The sequence below is a fragment of the Streptopelia decaocto genome (assembly GCF_964273445.1).
Source record: "Streptopelia decaocto genome assembly, chromosome: 4".
NCBI lineage: Eukaryota > Metazoa > Chordata > Aves > Columbiformes > Columbidae > Streptopelia > Streptopelia decaocto.
The window spans coordinates 11,246,829-11,262,509 of NC_138658.1; the positions used below are offsets into that span (position 1 = coordinate 11,246,829).

At 39.9% G+C, this 15,681-nt stretch overlaps 1 protein-coding gene across 5 annotated transcripts in view; it reads left to right on the plus strand.

Moving 5' to 3' along the window:
• Window positions 1–9,519, plus strand: part of LOC309438760 (uncharacterized protein) — a 60,818-nt gene extending 51,299 nt beyond the window's left edge. For 3 of the 5 annotated variants that reach the window (XR_014183855.1, XR_014183856.1, XR_014183857.1), the window contains one exon: window positions 2,297–2,911. The gene's annotated coding sequence lies outside the window, so the exon portion shown is untranslated. Of the gene's footprint in view, window positions 1–2,296; window positions 2,912–4,176; window positions 5,107–9,201 lie in introns of those variants that run through there. The other 2 variants (XR_014183853.1, XR_014183854.1) reach the window with 2 other exon arrangements.
• The last annotated feature ends 6,162 nt before the right edge of the window (window positions 9,520–15,681 follow it).

Below are 15,681 nucleotides of genomic sequence, written 5' to 3' on the forward strand. Positions count from 1 at the left end.
CCCCGTTTCCTTCAGCGACGGCCGCCGGGGAAGCGGGGACGGGATGGGAAGCCGCCGCCGCCCCGCTAAGGCTCTCCGTCCCGCTAAGGCTCTCCGTCCCGAGCGCCAACCGCGCATCCTCCCGCCGCACGCTCCGCAGCCACCCCGCTCCCGAGGCGGCCGAGCGTCCCCGCCCCGCTCACCTCGCTCGCAGTCAGTGCGGCCGCGCTCCGCCCGGCCGCTGCCGGAGTCGCAGCCGGGCCGCCTGCCGGCGCCGGGCAGGGCGCAGGAGCTGCGGCGGCCCCGCGGCGCCCGGCGCGCCGGTCCGCGCCGCGGGAGGGGGGGCGCCGCCGGTGGCCAAGGGCGCTCGGCTGTAGCGAAGCCGCCCCCGGGCAGCGCGGCGGGGCAGCCGGCGGGGGGCGGCGGCGGGGCCAGGGCGTGCGGCTGCGGGTGGCGGGCGGCCGGGAGGCTGACCGAGACCTGCCCCAGCCCGCGGGCTCCGGGGATCGTCCCTATCACAAGCGCCACCACGAAGCCGGCGAATGTCATGGTGCCAGTCCCGCCGGCTCGGGTCCATCTCCCCCTCTCATCGCGCCCGGGATGCGAAGAGGGAAGGCGGGGCCGCAGCGTCCCACTAATCCCCCACGCAGCACACCCTTGCCGCCCTCCCCCCAGTTCCTCTGCCTGCGGGGGCAGGGCGAGCGGGGCGCGGAGAGGCGCGCAGCCCCGCGGTGCGGCCGGCAGCGGTGTTTCGGGTACCTGCCGCAGCCCGCCCGAGAGCGGGGGCGGTGTGTCTGGCCCATGCCGCAGCCGCTCCGCCAGCCCCGGCGGGGATTGGAGGAGCCCAGCCTCGGGAGCTCCCTCCGGCTCCCCCGCCAGCCCCGGGCGCCGCCGCCCCCTTAGCTCCCTGCGCCTTCCCCGCCGCCCCGCGGGGTTTATCGCCGCTCGCGGTGCCGCTACAGCCCTGCACCCCGCTTCTCTCTCGCACTTGGGGTTCTCCTACCAGCCACCTCCTCTGCTGTCGGCCCCGCGGCTATAGGAGTTCCGACCCCTCCGACACCTTCACAAAGAGCAGAAGGCGCCCGGGCAAAGCCTGGCCCGGGGCGGGGGCGCGCAGCTTCGGGTAGAGAGGGACATAAAGGACCCACACAGCGGCTAGAGAGGCAGAGGGATGGGGAGAGCCTCAGACGTGTCTGCGGGAAACAAAAGAGGCTGCAAACAAATGCCGTGAAATGTCTTCGAGGGTTTAGCTTTATCCCAGCTCCATGTGCTCTGAATAGTAATCTGCTTATTACCAACTGCTGTGGAGTTTTGCACGACCTGATCAGCTCTGATTTCCTTTTCTACCAGGATGGCTGTCAGTTTTGCCTCTTTGTCTCACGCTGTTTGGGTTAGCTATTATTTTTTAATTTACCTCTGGTTTTAGTCTATGATGTTCATATTTTGTAAAGTCCAGCTGTGCCTGATAGAGCATGCACCCTTTATTTGGCAATTTGTCTGTAGTGCGAGTCTGTACAGATTCACCTCTCCATTCTCAGATTTTGTCCGAGAAGTGTTAGTCTGGTTTCTGGGTGAGCGCATCAGTATTTCCACAACTTTGCATTTTTATTAGGGTCTAAAAGAGAAGGAGAAAGTGTGCTTTCTGCTTCCCATGCAGGATCCCATGTATCTCCAGTAAACTGTGGCCTTCCTTTAGCAGCCTCCAAACTGCTCAAGAAGTGCAAAATGCAACTTTACCAATTTAAGATTTTGTTTGTAAGAAAATAAGATCTCCAGTGCTAAAGTAAAGCAGGTCCTGCAGTGTTTGGTATTACCTGTATCCATTTTAGTTCTGTTCATGTGTGATTAATTTATTATTGCAACATTACAGTTAGTATTTTAATCACTCACATGGTTCAAGACTACTCTGCTGGTGTTTCTACTGCAACATAACTGTGCTATCACATGTATCCGTTGCACTTCTTTGAGGATATAAGCACACAGATTGTTCCTTCTTTCTGAGTTTTCTCCTGGGAATATGTATATTTATTAGTTTAGATGCTGTGAGGACAGGCAAGAGTTTGTTTTTAAAATATGCAAATATATACAAGACATTAGCCTCAAAGCAACTCATTATGGCCATTTTAAAATTATCTGAAAATTTGTTGCTGTCATGACAAGTTGGTTGCTTTTATCCTTTGGAAGGACTGGTTAAAAGCATGCTCAGCCTAGCTGGTTAGGGCTACCTTCATTGCCTTGTAAATGCTTTTTGGCATCACAACAACAGCAATATTTCATTTTCCCTGATGTAAGCTCTTTTTTTTTTTTTTCCCTCCAGCCTGGAAAAGGAAGGGTTCTGCTGATCAGCACAGGAAGAGGAGTACAGAGGAGTATGATGAATCCTGCAAAACGTTTCAGGCAAAGCTTTGAGTCTGGTACATATTCATGTGTTGTGACTTCATTTATCTGCTCTAGGTGTGTGGGCCTGCAGGCATCTTACATGCAGTGAACTTTCATTCCTCATGTAGGGTAGAGGTGTTTGTGCTTGAGGCTGCAAAAGACACTATGCGGGGGGGCGGGGAAGAGGGAGTCTATATAGGAGAAAACATTTGGAAGTATCTAGCATTATAAAAGAAGCATCAAGAAGAATTTTCATGATCCCTCCCCAAGACAGGGTTCAGTTTTAATCAAATGAGCCACATGTACAGATTCAAACTTGAACATTTCAGTTTTTATCATGATTGTTATTTTTGATGTAATCATATAAGGAGAAGAAGCCTTAATTTGTTTTAATAGCTTTAAATTAGCTTTCAGTATGATGTGAGGCCTGTTAATGCTATAGGACATAATGCTTTTGTTAGAATTTAGAAATTAGGGACTTAATCTGGCTTCCATTCAATACATAGGTAATAGTTTTGCTGTTAATATGAGGGGCCTTTTTCTAAGAACAACTGGAACTGGTGCAGTTTGTTTGCTTTTTTTCATAGGATGTATGCTTTGCACTTCAATTGCAGCTTCTGTCTTGGCCAGACCATTTACAAGTGTCTCCCCCATACAGTTTCTCTTGTGTTTGAACTGCATGAGCTCATGGTGCATTTTTTTCCTTTGGCTGTGACACTTACAGGTCCTGTGTATAAAATCACTCTCATCTGCTTGGCTACTTTATTTACACTTGTAGGAAGCTCATTATCTGTGTGACTTCTACCTCGCTCACATCTCTCACAATCGGTCAAAAGTTATTGGGAAGAGCAAAGACAAAACAATAGTTACATGTACAGACAGCACAGTTTTGAGAACTGTGGTTCTTTTAGACATTACACTTAAAATAGCGCTAAGACTACACATGTGACTAAAATGAAACTGCCCTATGCTTTAAGGGTAGGTTTTACCTTCACGTGTTTATAAACAAGAAACAAAGGCTTATTATTCCGATATAGCCAATATACCTTTAAAAATATGCCAAATATGAGATGTCCTTAGTGCATTTGGTTGCCTTAATAAGTTTTGTCTCTGCTGTACAAAACCGATGAAAACTCATTCACAGAAATGAAAAGGAAAGAAAAAATTGTTTGCTCAATTAGGAAAATAAGCAAGTAGATCTTTGGAAACCTCAAAAGGCTTCAATGGATCTGGGAAGCATGTATAATTTTTGTTCTGAAATTAGAGTATCCAACTTTTCAGAAGAAAAAATTGTTACAAAGTGCTGAGGAAATAATACAGCTTTGGAAACTGTACTAGTTATACTCTTGCAGCAGCACTGCAGGATTTAAAGTTAGTAATCTGTGTTTAACAAGGCCTGCATTTTTACATGAAGAGAAAGGCTTGTTTTGATCTTTCTAGATTGGTAGAGAAAATAATGCATTAAGATGATATTACAGTGGATGAACTGGCTCTATCTGAACTACATAGCAATCCTCCCTTTTGCAAAACATTTTCAATACTTAATCTCAGTATTTAGTTTGTACCTCCTGTGCACAGCAGTAGAACCTATTGACATTAGCCCTGTTGAAGTCCATGGAACAACTCTCATGACCACAATTACCAAATCTGTGCTGCATACCTGACAACTTCCATGAGAGCAGCTGTAGGAAATCATCTGCTAAAACACATCCTAATTTGTGTACAATTCCACTGGGTTGGCTGCTTTTTTCTTTCCTGATATTGTACAGCCTCAACACTAAACTGTTGATAAAACAAAGAATAATAAATAATTCATAGCTATGAACGGATCTGACCACTCCAAACGTCCCTGTCCTGCGCTGTATTCCTGTGCACCGATTCCTCAGGTTACCCGAGAAATGGAAATACTAGAAATATTTGCGTAATACAGCAGCAGCATGGGTTATTCATATATGCAAGGCTTAAAATGAAACTTACACAAGAACTTCCTTTATCCTAAGAGCTTTCTAAAAGCACTTGATAGTTCTTCCCTGTTGCTGACTGTGGTTTTGCATGAAGTGTGTGAGGGTACAAGTTATCAGAGGACTAATTTTGAATAAGTGGTTCTTGTGAATAGGTGAAGGTATCTGATGTGGGGGTTATACATGCAAAAATAGTAGTCCTGCATTTTGAAAACATTTAATACTAAGCATTTGAAATTCAGTTGGAGAATCAGTCTAATTTTGCTTCCATTACCAAAATGTACTGAATAGCCTCTTCCTGTGTTCAGTAAAGCTGTTTTTACCTTTATTTTCAAGCAGCTCACACAGTATCCTCTCAGCACAGATTTCAAAAAATCTGAGCACTTCCAGCTGCTGGTGGAATTCAGTTAAAATACTATTGGCAAGTGAAGACCTGAGTCAGTCCCATTTTATTGCCACTGATAGCCCTAAACCAGGTTATTTTCTCCTGCTTTCTCTCCTGACCAGGTTAGAGTCAAATAGCAACGTAGATGTGAAAGATCAGAGCAAGGGTTGACTTCAGGCAATGCAATATATGAGAAATTCCCCCAGGAAAAAAGTACAAGTAAAAGCAGAGAGAATGTAGCCAAACAGCCAGTCACAACACGCTGTACTGAAATGATTTTCAGACTATCCATCTAATAATTTCTTACTATTATTTCTTCATGTAATCGAGTATGCTGGGGCCAATAGGTCAACTGCGGGAATCAATGGAGAAACTTATGCACATGACCTAGTAGGCACTGAGTGAGATAAACAGCAGCAGAGAGGGGCTGAAATCAGGATTAGAAGAGGAGGAAGCAAGGCTTCACACAAAGGAGATCTCCATGTGCAAAATGAGCCATGGAATGGGTGTCATAATGAGTCGACATTTTTAGGATATAAGTCAGCGCTCTTATAAAATAATTTTATTCATTAATCTTATTCTTTTTAACAAACATGGACAGTAGAAATCTGAAATCCTGCCAAGTCTGACTCAAAATTACTTTGTGCTTCTATGGAAGAGAATAGGCCTTTGTCTGTAACTATGTATAAGCTCCATAGGGTGACCCTGCATTAGACAGGATGTAACTCAACAGACTGTAATTGATGAGGTTTCCATTACCACATAACACAGTGCGCACAGTAATGAGATCATAGAAAAACCTTTTTTGAAGTGTAAAGTACTTTCTTGTACAACAAGCTGAGTTCATATTATAAGGCAATACGAAACCCGATTTCCTGGAACAAGGCAATAAGAAACTTGATTTCCTGGAACAATTCGATACACAGGTGCATATGTGCTTGACACTGAGTTATGCAGGCATGATGAAATAATTGCATTTAAAACCGAAAGGTAAGCTGAATCACGCAAAACTGGTGAACACTTTTTTTTAATATAGTGAGTGGAAAAAATGCTATTTCAACTGTGATAGTTTTGACACATCCAAATTAACTATACATCATTTTAAAAGCATCACAGTTTTGCACAGAAAAAAGAGGATTTTTGAATAGCATTGTGTGGAGCTATTTGTTTGAAAAATATTTTTTAAAAGCGAAAAAAAGCCCTGCATTCAGTCAAGGCTCTAATTCTGCAAATATGTATGTTCATTCATAGTATGCACACATCTGCAAACTGTGATGTCTCCGTGTGTAAAGTAGGTTACGTGAGTACCATGTGTCCAACTTGGGATGACAGGAGACACGATTTGTTCATGGTGTTGCTACTATTTCAGCAACACCTGGGAACATACAACTAGTACAACGTACAGCCTTGTTCATGCAGTTGCAGTGTGATGGCGTTTGGGGCTGTGGATGATGTTGTTTCCATGAGCAAGCTCCAAGCACTCCTTGACATTCCTCTCCCAGAAGGACCATTGAGCAGATCCCAAGTGTGCAACACCACGTGCAGACGTGGTGCCTGAGCGGGGAGGGAGACTCAGGTGTGAGAGTCAGAGTGCCCCAGCACGGCCTTGCAAATACAGCAGAAGGGCCCGTTTAGCTGCTGGTGCTTAGAATAGGAAGTAAAAACAGCATCATGTATGTTGCAGTCTGTTAAGTAGGTGAAAGGTGAGTTTGTGTAGCCATTCTATAAATAAGCATATTTAAACAGTCGAGTATATGTCAAAAAGGATTCTTTGAAGAAATTAAAAGGAAAATGGTATTTGTTAACCAACAGTCTTGACACAAATTTGCTAAGAAATTGAACTTCAGTTCCTAATCTGACTGCCCTGGACATGTGTGATTTTTTGGTATTTGATTCATTGAGTCTGTCCTTTAAGGGAAGCTCTGCATATGTGATTAATTCTGTGCTCATGCTGAAGAGACAATCTACTAAAAAAAATCAATGGGCAGGCTACATGTTGTAAAAATAGCTAACATCAGCGGAAATGTTTAACATTTTGGTTTAGATCTAAGAGAGAAAAGGTGAAAAAAATACTAAAGTCTTCATCGTAAAACATAAAACATATATTCTGGACTCTTTACAAATCACTCAACATTAGGTAAGCCTGCCACAGAGCAGGACGAAGCCTTATTTATTCAAAACATCCACTGTCAATGAGGACAACTGGTTCATAGAGCTGAGATATATGACCTTCTTCAATTTCCTCTGACATTCATGGCATAGAAGGTTCCCTGGGGTAAACAATGCTTTATAAATGCAGTTGTTTAAATAAATTCTCTCACAAATAATCCAGGTAGTTCTCTTCCAATTATTAATATTTATGTCTGGAGTGGTAGCAGGTGCTTTCTCTTTGTTCACAGTTAATCTTCTGAAAACATTGCCAAATAACATCTATTTCAGAATTTTGCAATGCCTTGTGAAATTTAAGTGCACACCACAGAAAGAAAAGTCAAGCAGTGTTGGTTTGTGTTTTCATCGTCCATCTAACCCAAGTGTCACCTTCCCGTTAGCAGCAATGGAATGAGTCATTTCTAATATTTCTCAGTGTCCTTCCCAAAATCCACCAGCAGCATACATACAATGTGGAAATAAGACTTTTTTTCTCCAGAGTTTCCGAGTGATGCCGGAATTACTTTAGTGCTGAGCTAAGAGTTTAGATACATGCAGTGACCCTTCACTTACCTTCATTAACATAAGATCCTGTTACTGGGAATGAGAAAGGATAAAGTGAGTTACAGCTGTATTTTTATGTTTTTACAATTATGCATAATGCAAGCACATACTACACAATTATTTAAATATAAGTTATTATTTAAATATAACTTATTAAAATATGTAAAATAAACCTAAAAAGGGAGAAATTAAGAGAAATGCTTCTTGGAGCAGGAATAGTTTTGTCCATGAAGCCATATTTAACACATTATAGACTCTGAATTTCCGCTTCAGACTAGCTCAAAACTTACCATGAGGGCATTTGGTCTCCCAATTGAAATGCAAAGCAAAACATGTTCCTTTTTCCATTTTTCCCGTCCTATATATATATGTATATACACCGTTATAATATGGCCCATATGTTTTATATACTTAAAAATACTTTGGAGGAAACCCCTTTTAAAGAAAATATGTGTTCAGTACATCTATATTTTCTTGATATGCTTCTGCAGTGCACTCTTAAAATATAACTCAATAGATATGACTTTTGAGACTGTAAAATGTGCTGTTAACATGAAAAATACTGCCATATTTTTTCAAATACATATTAATATTTTTCAATACATATTAATATGTTTCAATACATGTTTTCTCAAAGAGGCACAGAAGAATAAAATATAATTCCCCTATAACTGACTGTTATTTAGGTTAAGTCTGTGTTCACCTCCAAGTGCTGAAATAATTGACAATGTAAATAATGTCACATATTTCCAAAGTTTGTTTTACATCTATTAGTTTTAGTCAGTTCACAGATAGACTTTTAAAAAGATTTCACCATTGTATGGCAAAATGAAATAATAAACCTCTCACTTGGGAAGTTTATTGTATATGAACTTGAAAACAATTAGTCTCACAAAGTTAGAACAAAAAAAGCACAGGATTTTGCCTCTTCTTATTTTCAGTCACAATTCTCCATCTATCAAGATTTAAAAGAGAGACCTGAACTACTATGGAATTATTCATATGTCCCTTCTGCTAGGTGTTGCATTCTCTTGACTCCCCACTGAAACAGGTGTTTTGTCAACACTACCCAAGAGAAAGCTAAAAAACCAGTTAATACCTAATTGACTTAAGGAAGCTGGGATTTATAATTACCTGAAGAAACTGAATGCTGTGCTACCACAAGGAGATTCAAGAAATGTTGATGTTTACCTCATAAGGGTACTGAAAGAGCTCTTGGAACTTATCAGCACGTTCATAACACATGATCTTTCTTTGTTCTCTTTTGGGCTTGTATTTGAAGCACTAGGATTAATTTTAAAATATTTTTGGTTTACTTGCAATTTCAATTAGTTGAAAAGCTTAGCTGTTAAGGAGGGGAGTATGTTGCTCAGTGTTTATAAACCAGGTCCTGTTTGCTGCATTAGTTAATAACTTCATCAAAATCAGTGAGTCTTCTCATGTTAGTGAATAGATTTTGTGCATTATGAATACAAGCATTACTTTACTCATATTTTTACCATTTTTAAAAAATATAAATCTCAGGAGTTCCTAGACTGCTTTCAGAAATATATACTGAGCTGGAACAACCATTTCACATTGATTAATATAAAGTGATGCACAAAGGTGTACTTGCTACTTGCACCTCCTTTCAACATTTTCATTGAAATTTTCAAATGCAGCTAAATACGCTTTAAAATAAATAAAGTGAGGATAGCATCTGCAATTGCAAGGAGATAACTGTACTAGATGGGCTCAGAGCTGAGCTTGCACTATTGAACTATGACTCCTGTACTTATTCTGCAGACCTGTGACAGACATTTGCACTTAGATCGCCTTCATTACCACAGAATGTGGAAAATGTCTTTCAGGAGCTTCAGGAAGGGCAGGGTGGAAGGGTGACAGATGGAGAAGCAGCAAAGAAGGTGACATTCACTGCTGTCACTATTGGCAAAACAATCTGCTTTCTTATAATCTGCATTATTGAGTTAATCATTTCTTACTCTTTCCTGACTTCTGACTGATGTCCCTTTCTTGAATCTACTGATCCCTCTTGTCCCATCATGATAATTTCCCCATTGCTATTTTCTGACAATCTAAAGCAATGTGGGATTACACATTCCAACTTACTATTTTCATATTTAGTCATCTCAGCTGGGATAATGATTTGTCAACTAAAAAGTAAAAATTAATATTAAAACCATTGGGTTATGGAAAGCCGAGCATTTTGTTATGGATATAGCTTTACAAAACATATATAGTGACTTGTCCTGTTTTTATATTGCTCTGCTTGGCACACCATTTCTTTTTGTAAATAAAATAAACACTATGTTACAGTACACACTACTTTTGTACTTTAGACTCCTACACATCATTAGTTTACCCAAACATTCTAATAGTGTGTAACTAAATCCTGCTAGACCAAATACCCAGGTTATACGAACTTGAACACTGCTAAGTTTATGAATCATAACATCTTAAAACCTCTCAGTGTTTTTTTTTATTAGGATTGTTATCCTATTTTGGAAACAGGTCTCAAGAGTTTTACTATTAGTTTCATCAGGACCTTCGTTTGGCCCTTAAGAATCAAATAAGTCATTTCTGTTTGGAGCTGTAGGAGGTAGACATGCAGTTGAGTAGTCCATGTGTCCATTCTTTTCATTGTATACATAGGTTCTTCTTCCTGAAGCTTCCTTCTGAATTTCCTATTACCCAGGAAATATAAAAAGCAGTGGAATAACTTGTTTCTCTAGGATTTAAGTACAAGCCATCCTCCGGAGTAAGATTTTTCATATTTTTTAACTGCCTTCTGTCTGTTCTTCTGTTGTTTCTGAAGCTGTGGTTGCACATTTGCTGCAAAATAATCTAAACTGAGTTAAAAGATCAGACAGACAGGTTTATTGCACAGCCACACAAAACCCACAATAGATAGGGAACTGGCGTGAATGTAGAAATAAGTGACAGATATAGGAGTTCTTTAACTTAATATGCTATAAACTTATACAAGAAAGCATGAAAATGTAGATATTGAGAAACGGAGTATTCATAGAAGCCACAGTTAACTGGTAGCACTGTAAATGCTCTTGAAAATATGGAAGTAAATGGGAGACTACGAAGAGAAGGTAAACAATAAATTTGGGGATATGTTTTTAAATGTTCTGTGCAAATAACATGCTGATGCAAAATACTCCATCTAATCAGCTATGGAGGTATCCAGGAAAACATTAAATAATATTGAAAACAAATGCAAAATTGAAAAGTACAGAGAATATAAGGTAATATATGAGTTTTCTGGAATACAAAGACTTTAGACGTATGAGGTTTTCAGTATACAAAGCTACCAGATACTGTGGTATTCTGTATAGTATCATTATCTAGTCACCTTTATCACTGTTTGGTACAAACAAACCAGCTCTGAGACATAGTAAGGGTACTATAATCATATAAAATATGCACAAGTACTGTATTTAACCATAAACATGTACTAGGTTGTTTTGCAAGCACAATAGGATGCAGTTTCTGACTGTAAAATGATCTGGCAGTATAATATCTTCTGTGGGAAACATAGGGACAGCAGGAAAGTGATACATAATATTTTCTCAGTGCTTATAGAGTTAAGTCTATAAGTCAATGAACACTGAGGTGTATGAAAGTATGTTTCTTTGTTCTTCAAAGCAAAACAAATTCACACTTAACACTTTGAATTAGAATAATAATAAAGCCAGCAGATGTAATGTAATTAGATTTCTACTGCCCTTGAGGGGGGTGGATCAAGTTCAGCTCAGCTTAGAACAAAAAATATCATTGAGGTTCATATAGTCACTAGAGATTTGCTCCTGCCACACTAAGGCCACAGTGTTAAAATGAGAAAGGGGCCAATTGGTGGGCAGTGTTAAAATGCAAAGGAGTAAATGCAGGGCTAGATAAAGCTGTGCTCCATTCCCTCTTCACATCCTAGTTTTTGACACATGTACATAGCCATTTCAGTTAAAAACACAGTTGTATTTTAACACACTCTCTGAACCTGGTGGGAAATCAGTAATGCTTCATCTCTAAGTAAAGTGAGACTTGGGGGCTCAGGGGACTATTTTGACTACATTTTTTATTAATTTAGAAGAAGGACTGTGAATTAATTGCCATGATTGACTGAATTTTCAAAATAAAGACTCTGTTGATCTAGTTGTTACAATACGGCTGTAACTGTTGGTGAGCTATATGGATGACTGTAGCATGCAAGGTAGCATCTCTGAAATCACATATGCTGATCATCTGAATCTTCAAAGTGAGAGGTATCAAAATACAAGTCATTATAGCTCCACAAAAAATACACAATATCCTACAGAGGTGAAGATGAGGTAGGTTCATATTGTGCCCCCCTTATTCACCTTTAATAGCATTGCATTGTCTGTCCTGTGTGGATAGTCCCAGTGACTTCACTGGAGCTCTTAATGATGGGTGATCTGGGACATGTGAGCTCATGTGAACTCAACTGAGCTGGGATGGTGCAGTACAACTGGCTGTGTCCTTAGGGGAGTTAAAATGCCCAGATTGTCCAGGAACCATGGGGCAAATTCTCAGTTCTGAAGTCCATTGCTATATATAGTTTACCTTAGAGTATATAGGCAAGTGGCAAGTAAGTTTCTGCAATAGGTAACTGAAAAAGGATGTTTGTGACATTTCTAGAACAAAACATGTTGATCGGATAAATTTTTTAAAGTGGGAATAATTTTAATTCGCAGTAATTTAACAAATTTAATGCATGTTCTTAAAAATGCTCTCTTGACCCATCCATGTTTTTCAGCAAAACATAGTTCAGTTCAACAAGGTTCTGTAGCACCACTCCAATATTGCTCTTCTTCGGGCGATGTTGGACTCTGCTTAAGAAGCCAGAACAATGTTTTGCTCAGAACATTTAAGAAACTAGAGGAGTTTACTCCATGTAGGGGAATTAGAACGATTTTTATAATTTTTAAACATTTGTGTGCAAGTTATTTGTTCTTGCTGACAAAGTAGAATGCAACACGATGCCATGCAAAAGCAAAGCAATTACATAATCTCTTCCAAAATTCCTTTCAATAGTGTGGTCCAGAGGCAGCAGCTTTCATGCTGTGAGCGACATGCAACATCAAGGCTTCATGTCTGTTAAAAAGGACATGGACAATACTGGATCAAATGGCACTGACATTTGATCTAGACCAAGTGTGAAATTGCAACATGTCTGTCAAATTACCCAGAGCATATGGTGGTGTGTTTACAAAGGCTCTTTTTTGGCTGTATGTTGGCTTGCTAAGGACAAGCAGTACTGGCCTAATAAAAACTCTACTGGTACTAAGTTACTTCTATGAGATTTTTAAACAAAATTTGAACTACTACAGTGAGTTGATACAGATTCATGGTTGTAGTGTTTTTGCAATATGCTCATTAAGTCAGACTTGCCATCTTGCAGGGACACAGCCTAAGGCAGAGGTAGAAAAACACATGCAGCCACAATCACTGGGTGTTGGGGATACCATCGCTTATTCAAAATCAGCCCCAAAGTTGAGATTAGCAACTTTAAAGGATATTTTAAAGGGGTAGATCTAGGTACTTGACTAAAAGCATGGGGAAAAGAAACATGCAATAAGAAGAGTGTGATGGTAGTCTATGCTGCGTTCTATTCATCTGTTTTGAGTTGAGATTAAGTTGTCTTTTATTTCATCTATTTGGTCAATCCGGTGCTTTTAATTTATGAATTTATTGGGCATAATTTGGTTTGAGGTTTGTGATGTGAAGAACAATTAAGGTGAGAGAACAACAATAAATTATGCAGCATGAGCCTAATTCTCTGTAACTTCTACGATCATTTTTATTGACACAAAATTAGCTAGCACATTTTGCTAAATGAAGTAGACTAGACTAGAATTTATGTCAGTATAACAGTTCCCAAGTAGGTGTGAAATTATACCATTATTTGGTTTTGTTTTATAAATATTTTACAATGCTAAAAATGGTTAAACAAAGTGGCATAGAATATCTGCTTATTACATTCAGAGATGACTACTTGAGGTTGGAAGTAGATACAAAGTATGCTGAGTACAGGAGTTGAATTCAAAATCATTGCAACAATATAAATATTTTTAAAAGAGCTAATGCAGGTCATTAAAGAGAAGGTAATATACTCATAAATAAGCCGTTATATAAAAACAGGATGAGAAAACAATTGGCTTCATAAATCTGATGGAAAAAATCTGGATAATGGATCAGGATTGAATGCAGTGCAATAGAGTCGGTTGCAAAACAGAGGAAAAGCGCACAGAGAACCCGGAACAGCTTGGTAGCTTACAGCACATAGTACATCATGTTTGTATTTCCTACAGCATTGGTCAAGGCTTCATCTGAGCTGAATGCTTAGTTTGGGGAATAGGGGTTGACTTAATTAGATAAATGTCCAGGATGCAGAAGGATCAGAAATATGTAACAGCAAGGTGAGAAGAAATGCAACAGCAGTATTCCTAGGCACTAAGGGCTGTTGGACAGGAAAGCAAATAAACTGCTGCCTGCTCATGGCAAACAGTACAAAACACATTTCTGTTGCTGTCCATGTGGAGTAGAGATTAAAAACTCCAGCAACAAATATTCAGACTGGAGACTAGGAAAAAAAATCTAAATGTAAGACTGTATACAAGGCTCAGAGAGCCAAAACCACACTGTACACAGAGAAGAAAGGCAAGGAGCAGTCTGCAAAATTCAAACTTTTAATTTTGAAACAGTGTATGTATATAGTGTAACATCTTTCACAGCCATTAGTATTTGTAAAGATTAGCTTATCTTAGCAACCAGTTCTACTAACGGAGTGCAGGCTTGTGCAAAGTTCATCAAATCATATCCAGGAGGAAGGGATTGTGTTACTGTGCAGGGACTTCCACTGTATTCATTACAGCCAACATCAAGGAAGTGTCCAGTAGTGCAAGGTAGCATTTCTTTCTCCATAACATCTCCTTAGATAGGACAGTAATGTATTTCCTAAGGAGATTAAAAACCCCACCTTTTGATATTTTAGGTTTTTAATTTGTAAAACTCCATCATTCTTCTAGGATGTTCTATCACTGAGAAAAGTGAATACTTGGAATTACTGTTTCTTTCTGCATTAGTCTGCACTGCTCTCATTTCCTTCTCTTCATGTATCTTTAAGTTTGACCTGCATAATGTTATTGACATGTATACCATATATACCACATTAAAAAATAGAGTAACAGCTTGTATCACAAACCTGTGGTGGTATCTGTCAGTAGGATAACAGGAGAGGAACACCATGCAACAGAGCACTGAATGTCACTTTTCAGCTCTTCTTGTCCACATATTTGGGTCTGATAATTACAGGAAAAAATGGTCCATTTCAGGAAAGCAAACATTAGCATGAATTGTAACTGCTGAGATCATTTGTGATGTGTATTCGTTAAGTTTCCTTTTGTGAGATGCTACAAACTGAAGTTTATTTATTACACAACTTCTGAATTCAGACTGTGGGCCTTTATTTCAATCTCAATTCTTCTTGTAATATGAATAGCTGTCAGAATGAAAATCAGCATGTCATATGAATTATATACAAAGACACAGAATAAAATATGAGAGGGGGAGGAAAGAAGGAAGCGAGAGAAAGACCAAAAATTAGATGAAAAATGCTTTAAAAATTTCACAAAACTCCCTCAAACTCTAACTTTTTAAACAATCTGAAAGATGGAAGCAAAATGTAAAGGTTAACCTACAAATAATTATATTGGATATTGAAATCGGATATAAAGGATGTAGTAGGGTGAAAGTGTAGGAAAGAAGTAGTGTTCTGGCCTTAAGAGAGAAGGAAGAAGAAAACCAGCAGTATGTAAAACTAAGATTTGGACCCTCAAAAAGCAATAAATTGCAGTAAGCTGTCACAGCTGTGAAATACCCCAGAGAACAGACCTTGCTGAAGAAAACCTCTCCAAAGATTTTGCACAGCTGGTTGCCTGGACTAAGTGATGGAATTTCCATTGCAATGGTTGAGTGAAAATGAATTTAACATCTGTATTTGAATAACACATAAACTACATTAAACCAGGTAAGTGGTGTGCTCAGTGACTCCGGGAGAGTCTGGAAATGGGATTTCCATCAATCTAGAGGCTAACGTGTGACACTTCAGACCCGGTTTATCTGTACGTCAGGGTATCCAGTCTGCCCCCGCCATACCGGACACTGTGCAGGAGTTCACAGCTCAGATCCACCCCGCGCCCCCGGCGAGACGGGACAGAGCCAGCCGAGGCGGTGGCTCCT